Source organism: Rhinoraja longicauda, chromosome 21 (genome assembly GCF_053455715.1).
Source record: "Rhinoraja longicauda isolate Sanriku21f chromosome 21, sRhiLon1.1, whole genome shotgun sequence".
Lineage (NCBI taxonomy): Eukaryota > Metazoa > Chordata > Chondrichthyes > Rajiformes > Arhynchobatidae > Rhinoraja > Rhinoraja longicauda.
This window is the reverse complement of record NC_135973.1, coordinates 27,689,994-27,703,701: the sequence shown is the minus strand read 5'-3', so window position 1 is coordinate 27,703,701 and position 13,708 is coordinate 27,689,994. Positions and strand designations below refer to the sequence as shown.

The 13,708-nt window shown below is 45.7% G+C and overlaps 1 long non-coding RNA gene across 1 annotated transcript; it reads right to left on the bottom strand.

Moving 5' to 3' along the window:
• Window positions 1-237: 237 nt before the first annotated feature.
• Window positions 238-13,617, bottom strand: LOC144603800 (uncharacterized). The gene is made up of 4 exons (XR_013548662.1): window positions 13,535-13,617; window positions 9,155-9,244; window positions 1,887-1,988; window positions 238-394 (listed from the first exon to the last, which is right to left on the bottom strand). It is a non-coding gene; the product is annotated as an uncharacterized LOC144603800 (long non-coding RNA).
• Window positions 13,618-13,708: the final 91 nt, after the last annotated feature.

Genomic DNA, 13,708 nt, shown 5'->3' with positions numbered 1-13,708 from the left:
TGCCAAGATAAACTGATCCTATCTGCCTGAACATGATCAATATCCTGCATACCCTGCACTTCCATGTGCCTGTCTAAATGCCTCTTGTACACCATTATCGTATGGTGGTGCCTCCACCCCACCCCTTGACCTCAAAGGTTCGAGGAATTAGAAACCACATCAAAGATATCCGAGAAAGTGTGGACCTTTATTAATTGCCTTGATGTGTTGGAGTGTTGTCTTTATACATCCAAGACTGAGAGGGATGCCGTGCCTCATGGTTTATTCCATCTCACTCACTTGCTGTCAAGCAATTTATAAAGCACCATGCTACAAATACCTGTCTGCCATTAAGACCATTCAGTAAAATGATATGCAGATTCTGGCAACATCTACGTTTGTGGTTCAGTTTTCCCTGTGAGGAAAGGACAGAAATGAAGAAGCTCTTTAGTTACAGAATCCATGCTATTTCTAGTCAGACATCTCAATTCTGCCTATTTTAATTCCATGGAAATGAATGTTCCAAAAATTACAAAAAACTCCATTTAGTTTTTAGTTTTAGTTTTAGAGATACAGTGTGCGGACAGGCCCTTCAGCCCACTGAGCCCACACAGATACAGGATAAAGGGAATAACATTTAGTGCAAGATAAAGTCCAGTAAAATCCAATTAAAGTTAGTCCGTGGGTCTCCAAGGAGGTAGATGGTAATGGTATACATTTTCACACTTCTGTATCTCTTGTCTGATGGGAAAGGCTAGAAGAGGGTGTGTCTGGGGGGGGGGAGACCCATCCTTGATTATGCTGTAGGCCTTGCCGAGGCAACATGACGTGTGGACGGAGTCAATGGAAGGGAGGTTGGTTTTTACATGATGGTCTGGGCTGCGTCCACAATTCTCTGCAATCTCTTGCGGTCTTGGATGGAGCTATTCCCAAACCATGCCAGGATACATCTCAAAACATTGCTTTCTGTGACACATCACATAATTTGGTGAGAGGTATTGGAGACATGCCGAACCTCCGAAGCCCTCGAAGGAAGAGGAGGTGTTGGTGTGCCTTCTTGGGCAATTGCATCGATATGGATAGACCCGGACGAGTTGCTGGTGGTATTTACTCCCCACTCTCTACACATTAGAGGCGATTTTACAGAGGCCAATTAACCTACAAACCCGCCTATCTTTGGAGTGTGGGAGGAACCAGGAGCTTCTGGAGAAACAATCCCCGTGGTTACAGGGAAAATGTGCAAACTACAGAGGAGATTTACGAGGATGTTGCCAGGACTAGAAGGTCTGAGCTATAGGGAGAGATTGAGTAGGCTGGGACTCTATTCCTTGGAGCGCAGGAGGATGAGGGGTGCTCTTATAGAGGTGTACAAAATCATGAGAGGAATAGATTGGGTAGATGCACAGAGTCTCTTGACCACAGTAGGTGAATCGAGGACCAGAGGACATAGGTTTAAGGTGAAGGGGAAAAGATTTAATAGGAATCTGAGGGGTAACTTTTTCCAAAAGCATGCGGGTAGGGCTAGTGTGGCTGAGGCATGTTGGCCGGAGTGGGCGTTGGGCCAAAGGGCCTGTTTCCACGCTGTATTACATCACTCTATGACACTATGTCCGCACGGAGAGCAGCTCAGGCCAGGATCAATTGCGGGTCTCTGTGCTGTGAGGGGTCAGCTCCACCAGTTGTGCCAGTGTACCACCTTAATCTGTTCTCCTGGTAATGACAGTGAAACTAGCAGTCATCTTACCTGTAGTATAAGAAGGTAACTGCAGATGCTGGTACAAATCGAAGGTATTTATTCACAAAATGCTGGAGTAACTCAGCAGGTCAGGGAGCATCTCGGGAGAGAAGGAATGGGTGGCGTTTCGGATCGAGACCCTTCTTCAGACTGACCTGTTTGGTCCTCTTACCTGTTGGGTTTGAAGTCGGAGTAATCTGTTGGGGCTGGCCAATGGGTGAATACCATGAAGGACTGTAATCTGATGTGGGCGCAGTGTATGGATTGAATTCACCTTGGAAATGAAAACAAATGAAAGTAAGCAATGTTGCCATATAAACCAATATATTTCCCACTTCTGACGAACCAAATCATAAAAATAACTTTTTTCCACGAGTGGCAGTTCTACTCAATAACCAAAGACTGTAGTTTCTTTTTTGCTTTGGTTTATTTTTACCCACATGTTGTATCCTTATTGTTTTGATGTGTTTATGCTTTATTCTTAATTGTTAACTGTATGTTTGTGTTGTCATTTGTGAGCGGAGCACCAAGGCACATTCCTTGTAATGTGCATTAGAAGGATGAGAGGAGATCTTATCGAAACGTACAAGATTATTAAGGGGTTGGACACGTTAGAGGCAGGAAACATGTTCCCAATGTTGGGGGAGTCCAGAACAAGGGGCCACAGTTTAAGAATAAGGGGTAGGCCATTTAGAACGGAGATGAGGAAAAAGAGAGTTTCAGTCAGAGAGTTGTGAATCTGTGGAATTCTCTGCCTCAGAAGGCAGTGGAGGACAATTCTCCGAATGCATTCAAGAGAGAGCTGGATAGAGCTCTTAAGGATAGCGGAGTCAGGGGGTATGGGGAGAAGGCAGGAACGGGGTACTGATTGAGAATGATCAGCCATGATCACATTGAATGGCGGTGCTGGCTCGAAGGGCCGAATGGCCTCCTCCTGCACCTATTGTCTATTGTCTATTGTCTATTGTACATACTTGGCCAATAAACTTATTCATTCATTCATTCACTCATCTTAAAACATGTTTAAATATCATGTATTGTTAATAGCAGGAATTTTTCTAGCAAGTGCTATGTATTAGGATTCTCTGACTATTTTTCAGTGACAACAATGAGGTAAAAAAAACGACTTAAATTTTTTCCTTAAACATAGAAACATAGAAACGTAGAAAATAGGTGCAGGAGCCAGCACCACCATTCATTGTGATCATGGCTGATCATCCACAATTAATAATCCGTGCCTGCCTTCTCCCCATATCCCTTGATTCTACTAGCCCCTAGAGCTCTATCTAACTCTCTCTTAAATCCATCCAGTATTTGGCCTCCACTGCCCTCTGTGGCAGAGAATTCCACAAATTCACAACTCTCTGGGTGAAAGAGTTCCTTCTCACCTCATTTTTAAATGGCCTCCCCTTTATTCTAAGACTGTGGCCCCTGGTTCTGGACTCGCCCAACATTGGGAACATTTTTCCTGCACCTAGCTTGTCCAGTCCTTTTATAATGTTATATGTTTCTATAAGATCCCTTCTCATCCTTTTATAATTTTATATGTTTCTATAAGATCCCCTCTCATCCTCCAGTGAATACAAGCCTAGTCCTTTCAATCTTTCCTCATATGACACTCCCGCCATCCCAGGGATCAATCTCGTAATCAATAGTTGCAATAATGTATTTAAGAGTAACATCTTTTGGAACCATATTTAGGAAAATTGGATAAGTATAGCAGGCTACCAAGTGCTGGCAAGTGGGTGTAGATTAGATGAGTACTTATGTAAAAACAAGGAACTGAGGATGCTGGTTTACAATACAGAAACACAAAGTACCTGAATGGCTACTCTGCTGTACAACTTGGATTCTATGGTGATGGTATTCTCCCATTGGATTCAGTAATATATCATTCATCGATTTACCTAAATAATTATATAACATCTCTTACCATTTGTTATGGGAAATATTGTTATCCTTGATTTTCTTTAGACTTTAGACTCTAGAGATGCAGCGTGGAAACTGGCCCTCCCTCGCTCCAAAGATGTACAGGTTTGTAGGTTAATTGGCTTCGGTAAAATTGTAAGATTGTATGTAGTGGGTAGGATAGTGCTGGTGTACAGAGTTTAGTTTATTGTCTTGTGCACCGAGGTACAGTGAAAAGCATTTGTTGCGTGCTATCCAGTCAGTGGAAAGACCGTGCATGATTACAACCAAGCCATCCACAGTGTACAGATACATGATAAAGGAAATAACTTAAAGATAAAGTCAAGTCAAGTCTGATTAAAGATACTCCATGGGTCTCCAGTGCGTAGATGGTAGCTCAGGACCGCTCCATAGTTGTAGATAGGATTTTGCACCAAACGTTAATCCCTTTATCATGTATCTATACGCAGTGGATTGCTCGATTGTAATCATGTATAGTCCTTCCGCTGACTGGTTAGCACGTAATGAAAGCTTTTCATTGTACCTCGGTACACATGACAATAAACAAAACTAAATTAAACCCCATACACTAAAACACTAGGGACAATTTTACCGTAGCCAATTAACCTACAAACCTTGGAGTGTGGGGGGAAACCGGAGCACCCGGAGAAAACCCACGTGGTCACAGGGAGAATGTACAAACTCCGTACAGACAGCACCCATAGTCAGGATTGAACCCGGGTCCCTGGCGTAGTAAGGCAGCAACTTTTCTGCTGTGCCACTGTGCCCCCCTTTAGTCACATTACTTGTGACTGTTGAAATAATAGAAACTTTTTGGGAAGGGAAGTTTCAAGGTCAGGGTTTTACACAGACCAACATGTCCCATCTACGCTAGTCCCACCTGCCCGCATTTAGCCCATATCGCTCTAAACCTTCCCTATCAACGTACCTGTCCAAATGTCTTTTAAGTGTTGCTATAATGCCTGCCACATCTACCTTCTCTGGCAGCTAAGTCCATAACCCACCACCACATTGTATCAAAGAAGTATGCATTTCCGCACAGGTTTTGCAAGTTGGTTTAGTTTAGTTTAGTTTATTGTCACGAGTACCGAGAGACAGTGAAAAGCTTTTTTGTTGCGTGCTGTCCAGTCAGCGGAAAGACTGTACATGATTACAATCAAGCCTTCCTCAGTGTACAGGTGCAGGATAGAGGGTATAATGTTTAGTGCAAGATAAAGTCCAGTAAAGACCAACTCAAGATATTTCGAAGGTCTCCAATGGGGTAGATGGGAAGTGAGTTGGCGAGAGGATGGTTCAATTCAAAAGGAATTAACAGTGTATTAATGGGGTGGCAAGGTGGCATATCGGTTGGGTTGCTGCCTTACAGCACCAGAGACCGGGTTCAATCCTAACTACGGGTGCTCTCTGTATGGAGTTTGTACGTTCTCTCCATTACCTGTGTGGGTTTTCTCTTGGTGCTCCGGTTTACTCCCACACTCCAAAGACATACAGGGTTTTAGGTTAATTGGCCTGATAAAATTGTAAATTCTCCCCAGTGTGTGTAGGATGGTGCTAATGTGTGGGGATCACTGGTTGACTCAGACACGGTGGGCCGAAGAGCCTGTTTCCATGCCTAAACTAAACTAAACTAAACTAAACTAAACTAATGCATGCTCAAGACCACAGATTTGTTGCATGTGTGTAAATCTATGCAATGGTTCAATGGTGTTCATTCAGTGATGAAACTTAAAAACAGGATAATAAGTTTTTCCTGTCTTCAATCCAATAAAGATTGATCTACAATGGCTTAACATGTATCATCTGTTTTACAACTACGTACATGCACTGTGGGAATGTGATGGCCACAAGGTTCACGCCACATTAACCAGCCATTCATCACATTCCACTAGAGAGAACACAGTGATCTGAGGAGGAGGAATCGATTTTTATTTGTCACTAATTATAAGATAAACTTCAGTAATAATAGAACAGATTACAAACCTGTGACAGTGAAAGTGCAGCCAAAAAGTATTGTAAATAGGAGGCAGTTTCGAGATAGTGGGGACATTTGTAACACTGCAAGGAATGGAGTCCCAGCCTGCTCAACCTCTCCCTGTAGCTCAGGCCCTCGAGTCCTGGCAACATCCTCGCAAATCTTCTCTGCACCCCTTCCAGCTTGACAACATCTTTCCTATAACACGGTGCCCAAAACTGTACACAACACTCTAAAAGTAGCCTCACCAACATCGGTTATGTTATTTTCCTACCTGCCTATTTACCTCAAAGGTTAGGGGAATTAGAAGCCATGACAAAAATATCCGAGAAAGTGTGGACCTTTATATTAATTGCCTTGATAAGTTGGAGTGTAAATATCTTAGTTTGGAAATAGAGGGAAAGTTTGGAACACTGCATTCAGAACCCCTCACACCTTCCGCTGCCATTTTGTAAAATAAGAATGATGGCTGGATTCGAGGGTAAGAGCAGCAGGAGGTTGGACAAGCTTGGATTATTTTCTCTGGAACACCGGAGGTTGAGGGGAGACCTGGAAAAGTACATGAAATTATCATAGGCATCATTAGGGTAGGATTTATTTTTTCGCAGGATGGAAATGTCAAGAATGCGAGGGCATTGATTGAAGGTGATGTAGCCATGTCCTTAATTAGTATCTTGTCCCTTGTCCGTTGATTAGCAGGAGTGTCAGGGGTTATGGGGGGAAGGCAGGAGAGTGGGGGTTGAGAGGGGAAGATAGATCAGCCATGATTGAATGGTGGAATAGACCCGATGGACTGAATGGCCTAATTCTGCTCCTAGAACTTATGAACTTAACACTGCACTCATGTCTATCTGCACATGTACATGACTGAAGGAATGCTGCTGATGCATGTAAAAGTAAATTACTGATTGGAAAGATTGTAATTGTCTCTTGTGAGATTCCAGCATGAAATAGACAAATGGTTCAGCAAGTAGCAGAAGTTAACCTTGAATTTTACTTTGCTTTAAGTCTTACATTTTGTCTCAAGGTATTGATTGGAGTTGCAAGTTATGTATGACAGAGAGGGAAATAGATCTTCCATTAGCCCATTACTGGAATGTATTACAGAGGCAAGGATATCACCATATTGTGTCATACAGAGGTTACCTAAACTTAGAGAATTCATCGTTCATACAGATGGGTTGAAAGCTACCCATATGAGGTGCTGTTCCTCCAGTTTGCGTGTGGCCTCACTGTGGCAAAGGAGGAGGCCCAGGACAGAAAGGTCAGGTGCAAATGGGAGTTAAAATGGTTCGCAACCAAAAGATCTAGTAGGCATTGGCGAACCGAGCACGTGTTCAGCTGAACATTCACCGAGTCTACACTTGGTCTCGCCGATTTACAGTATCCCCATATTTGACTTTAGACTTTACTTTAGACTTTAGAGATACAGCGTGGAAACAGGCCCTACAGCCACCGAGTCTGTGCCGACCAACAATTGCCCTGTAGTCTAGCATCATCCTGCACACCAGGGACAATTTATAATTTACGGAAGCCAATTAACCTACAAACCAGTACTTGGGACGAAACCAGGGCACCCAGAGAAAACCCACTTGGTCATGGGGAGAACCTACAAACTCCATACAGACAGCACCCGTAGTCAGGATCGAACACGGGTCTTTTGCGCTATAAGGCAGCAAATCTACTGCTGCACCACCGTGCCACCCTAAATAGATAGTGTGCAGGTAAAGGCATGCAGTGACTATTAGGGATATGAGATGTGTTTGGTTGCGAGGGGGGGGGGGGGGGTCTGATGTGGACACTGTAGTGGGTAATGTCAGATTGTCAGTGATCCTTAACCGAATTAATATATTCAGGATTAAAAATCCTGAAGTGTACAGTGACTTCAAAGGAATAAAACTTGGCAGGTTTCCTTACCTCCTGCTGGTGCTGTTGTGTTTAATGGAGACATACTAAAAGAGTGCTGTTGATTACTCAGTGGAGATGACTCATTACCTAACGTCGGAGGAACTGAGGGGAAGAAAGTCAAATCAGGTGAATAAATAAAGATGCAGGTTCAGATCCGTTCATCTACACCGAGTAATGAAATGCCTTGTTCACAAGAAGCCCTCAGAGTAAACAATACACATCCAGTCACGATAAACACAACAATAAATACAATGGTGATTGTAAAACAGTATAATGGTGCAAGATTGATGTGCAATTCAATATGGTGCAAAAAAACTCCAAAGTACAATAGCAAAATAACCAAATGAGGTAGAGTTAACTCAGGGTGGTGGTTGTACGGAGCGAGCTGCCAGAGGAGGCAGTTGAGGCAAGTACTATAACAACGTTTAAAAGACACTTGGACGGGTGCATGAATAGGAAAGGTTTAGAGGGTGTGAGGATGCAACTTCCTTCCTGAAGGGCCGCTTTGATCCCAGTCACCGGCAGACAGGCCAGGGAATGCCAAAGCAAGCACCACAGATAGGTGGTGGGAAACAGCGGCACCCAGGCCACAGTCAAAGGAGAAACAGCCGCTTCCAATTAGCTGTTATTGGATCAACTCACCTGCACCTTGTCAGCCCTGCTCCTCATAAACCGAGGGATTTCCAGCCAGAGGAGGAAGAGAGAGACACAGAAAGGGAGAGGAAGAAAGGGAGAGAAAGAAAGGGAGAGAAAGAAAGGGAGAGAAAGAAAGGGAGAGACTTCCTACTAACTGGGCCTCTTTTTGCAAGCTTGGAGGAAGACTGAGCTGCCAGGTCAAGCCTGAGACCACCAGCGCCTCCTCTGGAGGCCAGAGTGAACTGCTAGGACAAGCCCGAAATTGCCTCCGTCTCCAGTACGAGGCCCACACTGAGCCACTGGGACAAGCCCGAGTCCGTCAGCGCCTCCTTACTGACGATGAGGGACAGCACCCCCATGTGGACCCGGGTCTTCTTGTCACTACCGTCCTTCACTATAAATGAACCATATCACATGAGTCCACCCTGCCACATGGCAGGTTTCCTTACCTTCTGCTGGTGCTGTTGTGTTTAATGGAGACATACCAAACGAGTGCTGTTGATTACTCAGTGGAGATGACTCATTACCTAACGTCGGAGGAACTGAGGGAAAGATGTGTGTCTGTGCAGTCATTGTTGACCCGGCATCATCCCCGATGCCACAAGGGATTGGGCGAAGGGGCCAAGCTCAGATGGGGCATTTTGGTCAGCATGGACAAGTTAGGCCGAAGGCCCTGTCTCCATGCTCTATCACCACACCAAAGGTTCTTTAAGGTATTTGAGCCCCTTTAGCGAGCTACCCCAGTAGAGTGTTGACCTTCTGCTCTGCACCAGCCGATATCTTTTAAACAGATGAACTGATGGTGGAGTCTCGATCGCAACACTGCCAGTGATACACCCTGTTGGTACAAACGACCTATTTCCAACATTGCAACTGTTACCATACTTCAAACAGCACACTGAGGTACTTGGGAGGAAAGGCACCATTCAAATGCAATTTTGTTCTTGTCCATGGACCATCAGACGTCCAGTAAGTAGACGAGGATCACTTCCTACCTGCCATTCTGGTGGCCAAGGTTGGTGGGGGTTGCTCCATGTATCCAGGGTAAACTGGTGATGTGAAACTGGCACTCATTGGAGGCATGCCTGGGTAGAAAACAGAGTTGGCCCACATCATTTCATTTGAAATACCAACGATACACATCGGACACTGCAAATTCCCGTTCAAGAGTTTTAATTGAGGAAAAACTGATTGTTTCAAAATAATACCCAAGAGAGGCATATTTAAAAGATCAAGGGGAAAGGCGCTAGGCGGCACGGTGGCGCAGCGGCACTTTTTTCCTTGTACCTGTACCTCATCGTACCAATGACAATAAACTCAACTCGAGTCGAGGTCATATTTAGAAACAGCTGATAAATATTATAGATTTCAGACCATTTAGATGATGAATAATGTATCATCAGTCTAAGCATCAGTCTAAGCACAAAATGGCCACCTCGCTCAACTTGCAAGAAATAATTGGAATTTATCACTTCCCTGTTTCCAGCGGTGAGTTACTATTAACTGTAATGAATTTATGAACGTCATTCATGTGCATTAGGGGTGAAATGGCAAAATCCATTGTTTTAGTTTAGTTTAGTTTAGACATGTGTTGGTGGTGAGAGCCACAGGGTGTTGCATGCGTCCGGTGCCCTGGTATAAATCCAGATGCCGCTGGCTAGCAATTTTTGCGACAAAGGGAGGCGAGTGCATGAGCCTCCCCCTGCCAATACATCACCTCTGCATCATTAAGACTCTCGCAGTGCCTCCTCGTGGCAACACATGGTAACTGGGGCCATCTTCAGTCCCAGGCTAAACTGCGCGGGGATCTCGGAGGAACACTGGCCCCCAGAGATGCGGCGTGCAGGCCCACCGGCGTGCGGACACATCCTGACGTCCATCAACCAGGCCCCGACTATGGGTTAAATAGCACCCCGCTGCCTTGTGGGTAAAGCTCAGGTGAGCCAAAGGCACTGGAGCCGGAGTCCCGAGAGACGGTCGGCTGATCCCTCGTGCGTCCACCTTCCGGCAACTCCTGCAACCGAGTAGGCCCCAGACGTAGCAGCCACGCCGTTCCTCTGGAATCAGCCTATCGGGTCGAGAGGGGAATGCAGATGCTGGGCAAGTTTGTATTCCCATTGACCTGCCCAGGCTCAGCGGCCAAATCAAATGGAGAGGACACTTCATCCTTGCTGGGCACAGTGAGATGTACCCACAGATGACAAATCCCCCTCTCCAAACAGGACAACGCCAAGCAGCACCATCATCTCTCGCAGATAGACGGATGCCAATTCAAGGTTAGAGATACAGCACGGAAACAGGCCCTTCGGCCCACGCCGACCATTGATACTAACACTATCCTACACACGAGGGACAATTTACATTTTTATACCAAGCCAATTAACCTACAATCTGCACGTCTTTGCTGCGTGGGAGGAAACCAAAGAGCTCAGAGGAAACCCACGTGGTCATGGAGAGAACGTGCAAACTCCGTACAGACAGCACCTGGAGTCGGGATCGAACACTCAGGTCTCCGATGCTGAAAGCGCTGTAAGGCATAAACCATGTGGTGCTGACTTGAGAGGGTATGTTACTCAGAGCTAATTGTGGTTCATACAACATAACAGCACAGCACAAGAACAGGCCCTTCAGCCCACCACGATCGTACTGCCAAAGATGGAGGTGGAATCGGATACAACTACAGTTCAAGAGAAAGTTAGACGGACACTTGGATCGGTAAGCATCCAGAGGAGACCCACATGCAAACTCCACACACGCAGCACCAGAGGCCAGGATTGAACCTCAGTCATTGGAGCTGTGAGGCAATAGGTCTATTAGCCACACATTCAAGCCATCCCTTCAAGGAGAACAATTAGCAGGAATGCAGTGAAAGAGCAGGGGATGACTACTTCTTGTTTATTCCCAATGTTAATGTACATGTTTGTAGGAAAGATGTTGTCAAGTTGGAAAGGGTGCAGAGAAGATTTACGAGGATGTTGTCAGGACTTGAGGGTCATGAGCTATAGGGAGAGGTTGAGCTGGCTGGGATTTTATTCCCAGGCGCGCAGGAGGATGAGGGGATGATTTTATAGAGGTGTATAAAATCATGAGAGGAATAGATCGGATGGACGCACAGAGTCTCTTGCCCAGAGTGGGGGAATTGAGAACCGGAGGGCATAGGTTTAAGGTGAAGGGGGATTTTATAGGAACCTGAGGGGGTAACATTTTCATGCAAATGGTGGTGGGTGTATGGAACGGGCTGCAAGAGGAGGTAGTTGATGGGGGGACTATTGCAACATTTAAGAAGCAAGTAGACAGTTACATGGATAGGACAGGTTTAGAGGGATATGGGCCAAACACAGGCAAGTGGGACTAGTGTAGATGGGACATATTGGTCGGCGTGGGCAAGTTGGGCTGAAGGGCCTGTTCCCACGCATATGACTCTATATTTATGATAAGAATAAAGAACTGCTGACAATGTGGGCTATTGGGATTAGCGTAAATGGGTAATAAAGGTTGAGGTGGATGTAGTGGGACCATTTCTGTGCTGTACGATTCTGTATAACAATGTCCAATCTTGGGAGAGTTAATGGGAATGAATGTGAGGAAAATAAGAAGGTGTGAGTGTAGGATTAGTGTAAATTAGTGCATGATGCTTGGCACGGACATGGTGAGTGGAGGGTTCTGTGCTCTACGACTATAATTCTATGATGTTTGTGGCAACAAAAGAGTGAAACTGTTGTAGTCAGGTTTTGTATTATTGAAGTGTAAGGAGTAGTAATAGATATAAATGTTGCAATGGCAGCAGAGATAGCATTCCGCATGGAAGGATGAATATACCACCACTTTGTGCAGTACGTTACAGACAGAATGGACTGTCTCAACAGAACTCCATGAAACACGGATGGCCACAAAATGCTGGAGTAATTCAGCGGGTCAGACAGCATCTCAGGAGAAAAGGAATAGGTGACTTTTCAGGTCAAGACTCTTCATCAGACCATGTTTTGTGTCAAGACCCTTCATCAGAACATGTTTTGTGTTGAGACCCTTCGCTTCTCCAAGAAACCTGGAGCACCTACCCAGGGTTTTCACAATTATCTCCATTTGTAGGTTTACTGATGAGGTTTTAATACATTAAATCCCAGTATATTTACTTAAAGTTACATCATTTACCCTCCTTATCACCGGCCTGTCAGAGAATCCTTTCGTATTATCAGTCAAAGCTACGTTTGATCTCCAGGCTCCAAGATGAAAGCAGGGTCCAAATCCATTGCAGTGCCCTCTGCCCCCTGAGTTTACCATTATAATGTTGGATTAGAGAAATGTGAGTGACCATATTAGATTTCCACATTTAGTGCCTTAGGGCAAAGTAAAGTCCTGTCAGCTAATGAAATGGTTTTGGAACAGCGGGAGTGGAGCAGATAATTTGGGCTGGACAAGCTCCCAAAGATGTATAGACTATGACTCTGGAGACTGACTCTGTGTGGATCTATGATCCTGGTAGGGTCGACCTTGAAGGACAGGTCATGGGGGGGGGGGGGGTCCTGACAAAAGGCGGCTAAGAAGAAGACAACAGCAGAATATGTGGAGGTTGGCGGATGGCCATCGTGTGGACCACCACTATGGCTGAGAAGTCAAGAAAGTCCATGGCCAGCAGAAACTCCCAACTGTCCTGGAGTCCATGCCGCTGGACCTGGGACGGTCACTGTCCAAACCATGTGTTGGCTGCCCAGGCACCCGACTCCCCACAGTAAAAGATGCCACACAGAGGTGTCCACCTAGAGGGACATATCATGAAGTCTGTGGCAGCAGTATTGACTTCAGCCATCTTGCGACCCAGAGCAAGGACCCACCAGGAGGACAATCATACTTGACTTTGAGTGATCGCCAATGGCGACAATGATGATTTGGCAAGTTTTTCTTGTGAGAGAAACGTTACAGTTAATGACCAGCGCACTGCGTGCAGCTGAGCAACTGACGGGACTGACACTGAGAGCAGCCCGGCACGGGGGCGCTGAGTACAAAGAATGACCCAGCAGGGGGGGCCACCGAGAACCAAGAAGGACCCGGTGTGAGGGGGCCGCCGAGTACAAATAGGAACCCGGCGTGGGGGGGGGGGGGAAGGGCAAGAACAACGAAGGACCCAACCGGGGGGGGGGGCACTGAGAACAAAGAGGGACCCTACGGGGCATGTGCAGTGGCAGGCCTGGTTCACCGCTGTGAGATAAGACCGGACTAAGAACCTTTAAAAGCAGCGTGGTGACTCCTTGCGTACTGCCTGGGTGAGGTCTGCTGTATGATTTAACATAGATTGTGTGCCAAAAACAAAGCATTTCACTGCATCTGGGTGACAATCAAGCACCATTGAATCACTGCGGAGAACACAGATTTCTTACCTGGTTGTCCGACTGGAGTAACGTTTGGCGGGGCCTGCATGGTGTTATAGTACATCGGAGGTGGATATCCATAACCGCCATACATGGGAGAAGCTGGCATATAATAACCACCTGTAGAAAATAAATCATTCCATTGATTCAGGGCACAGAGCAAATATTGGCCTGAAGACCAGC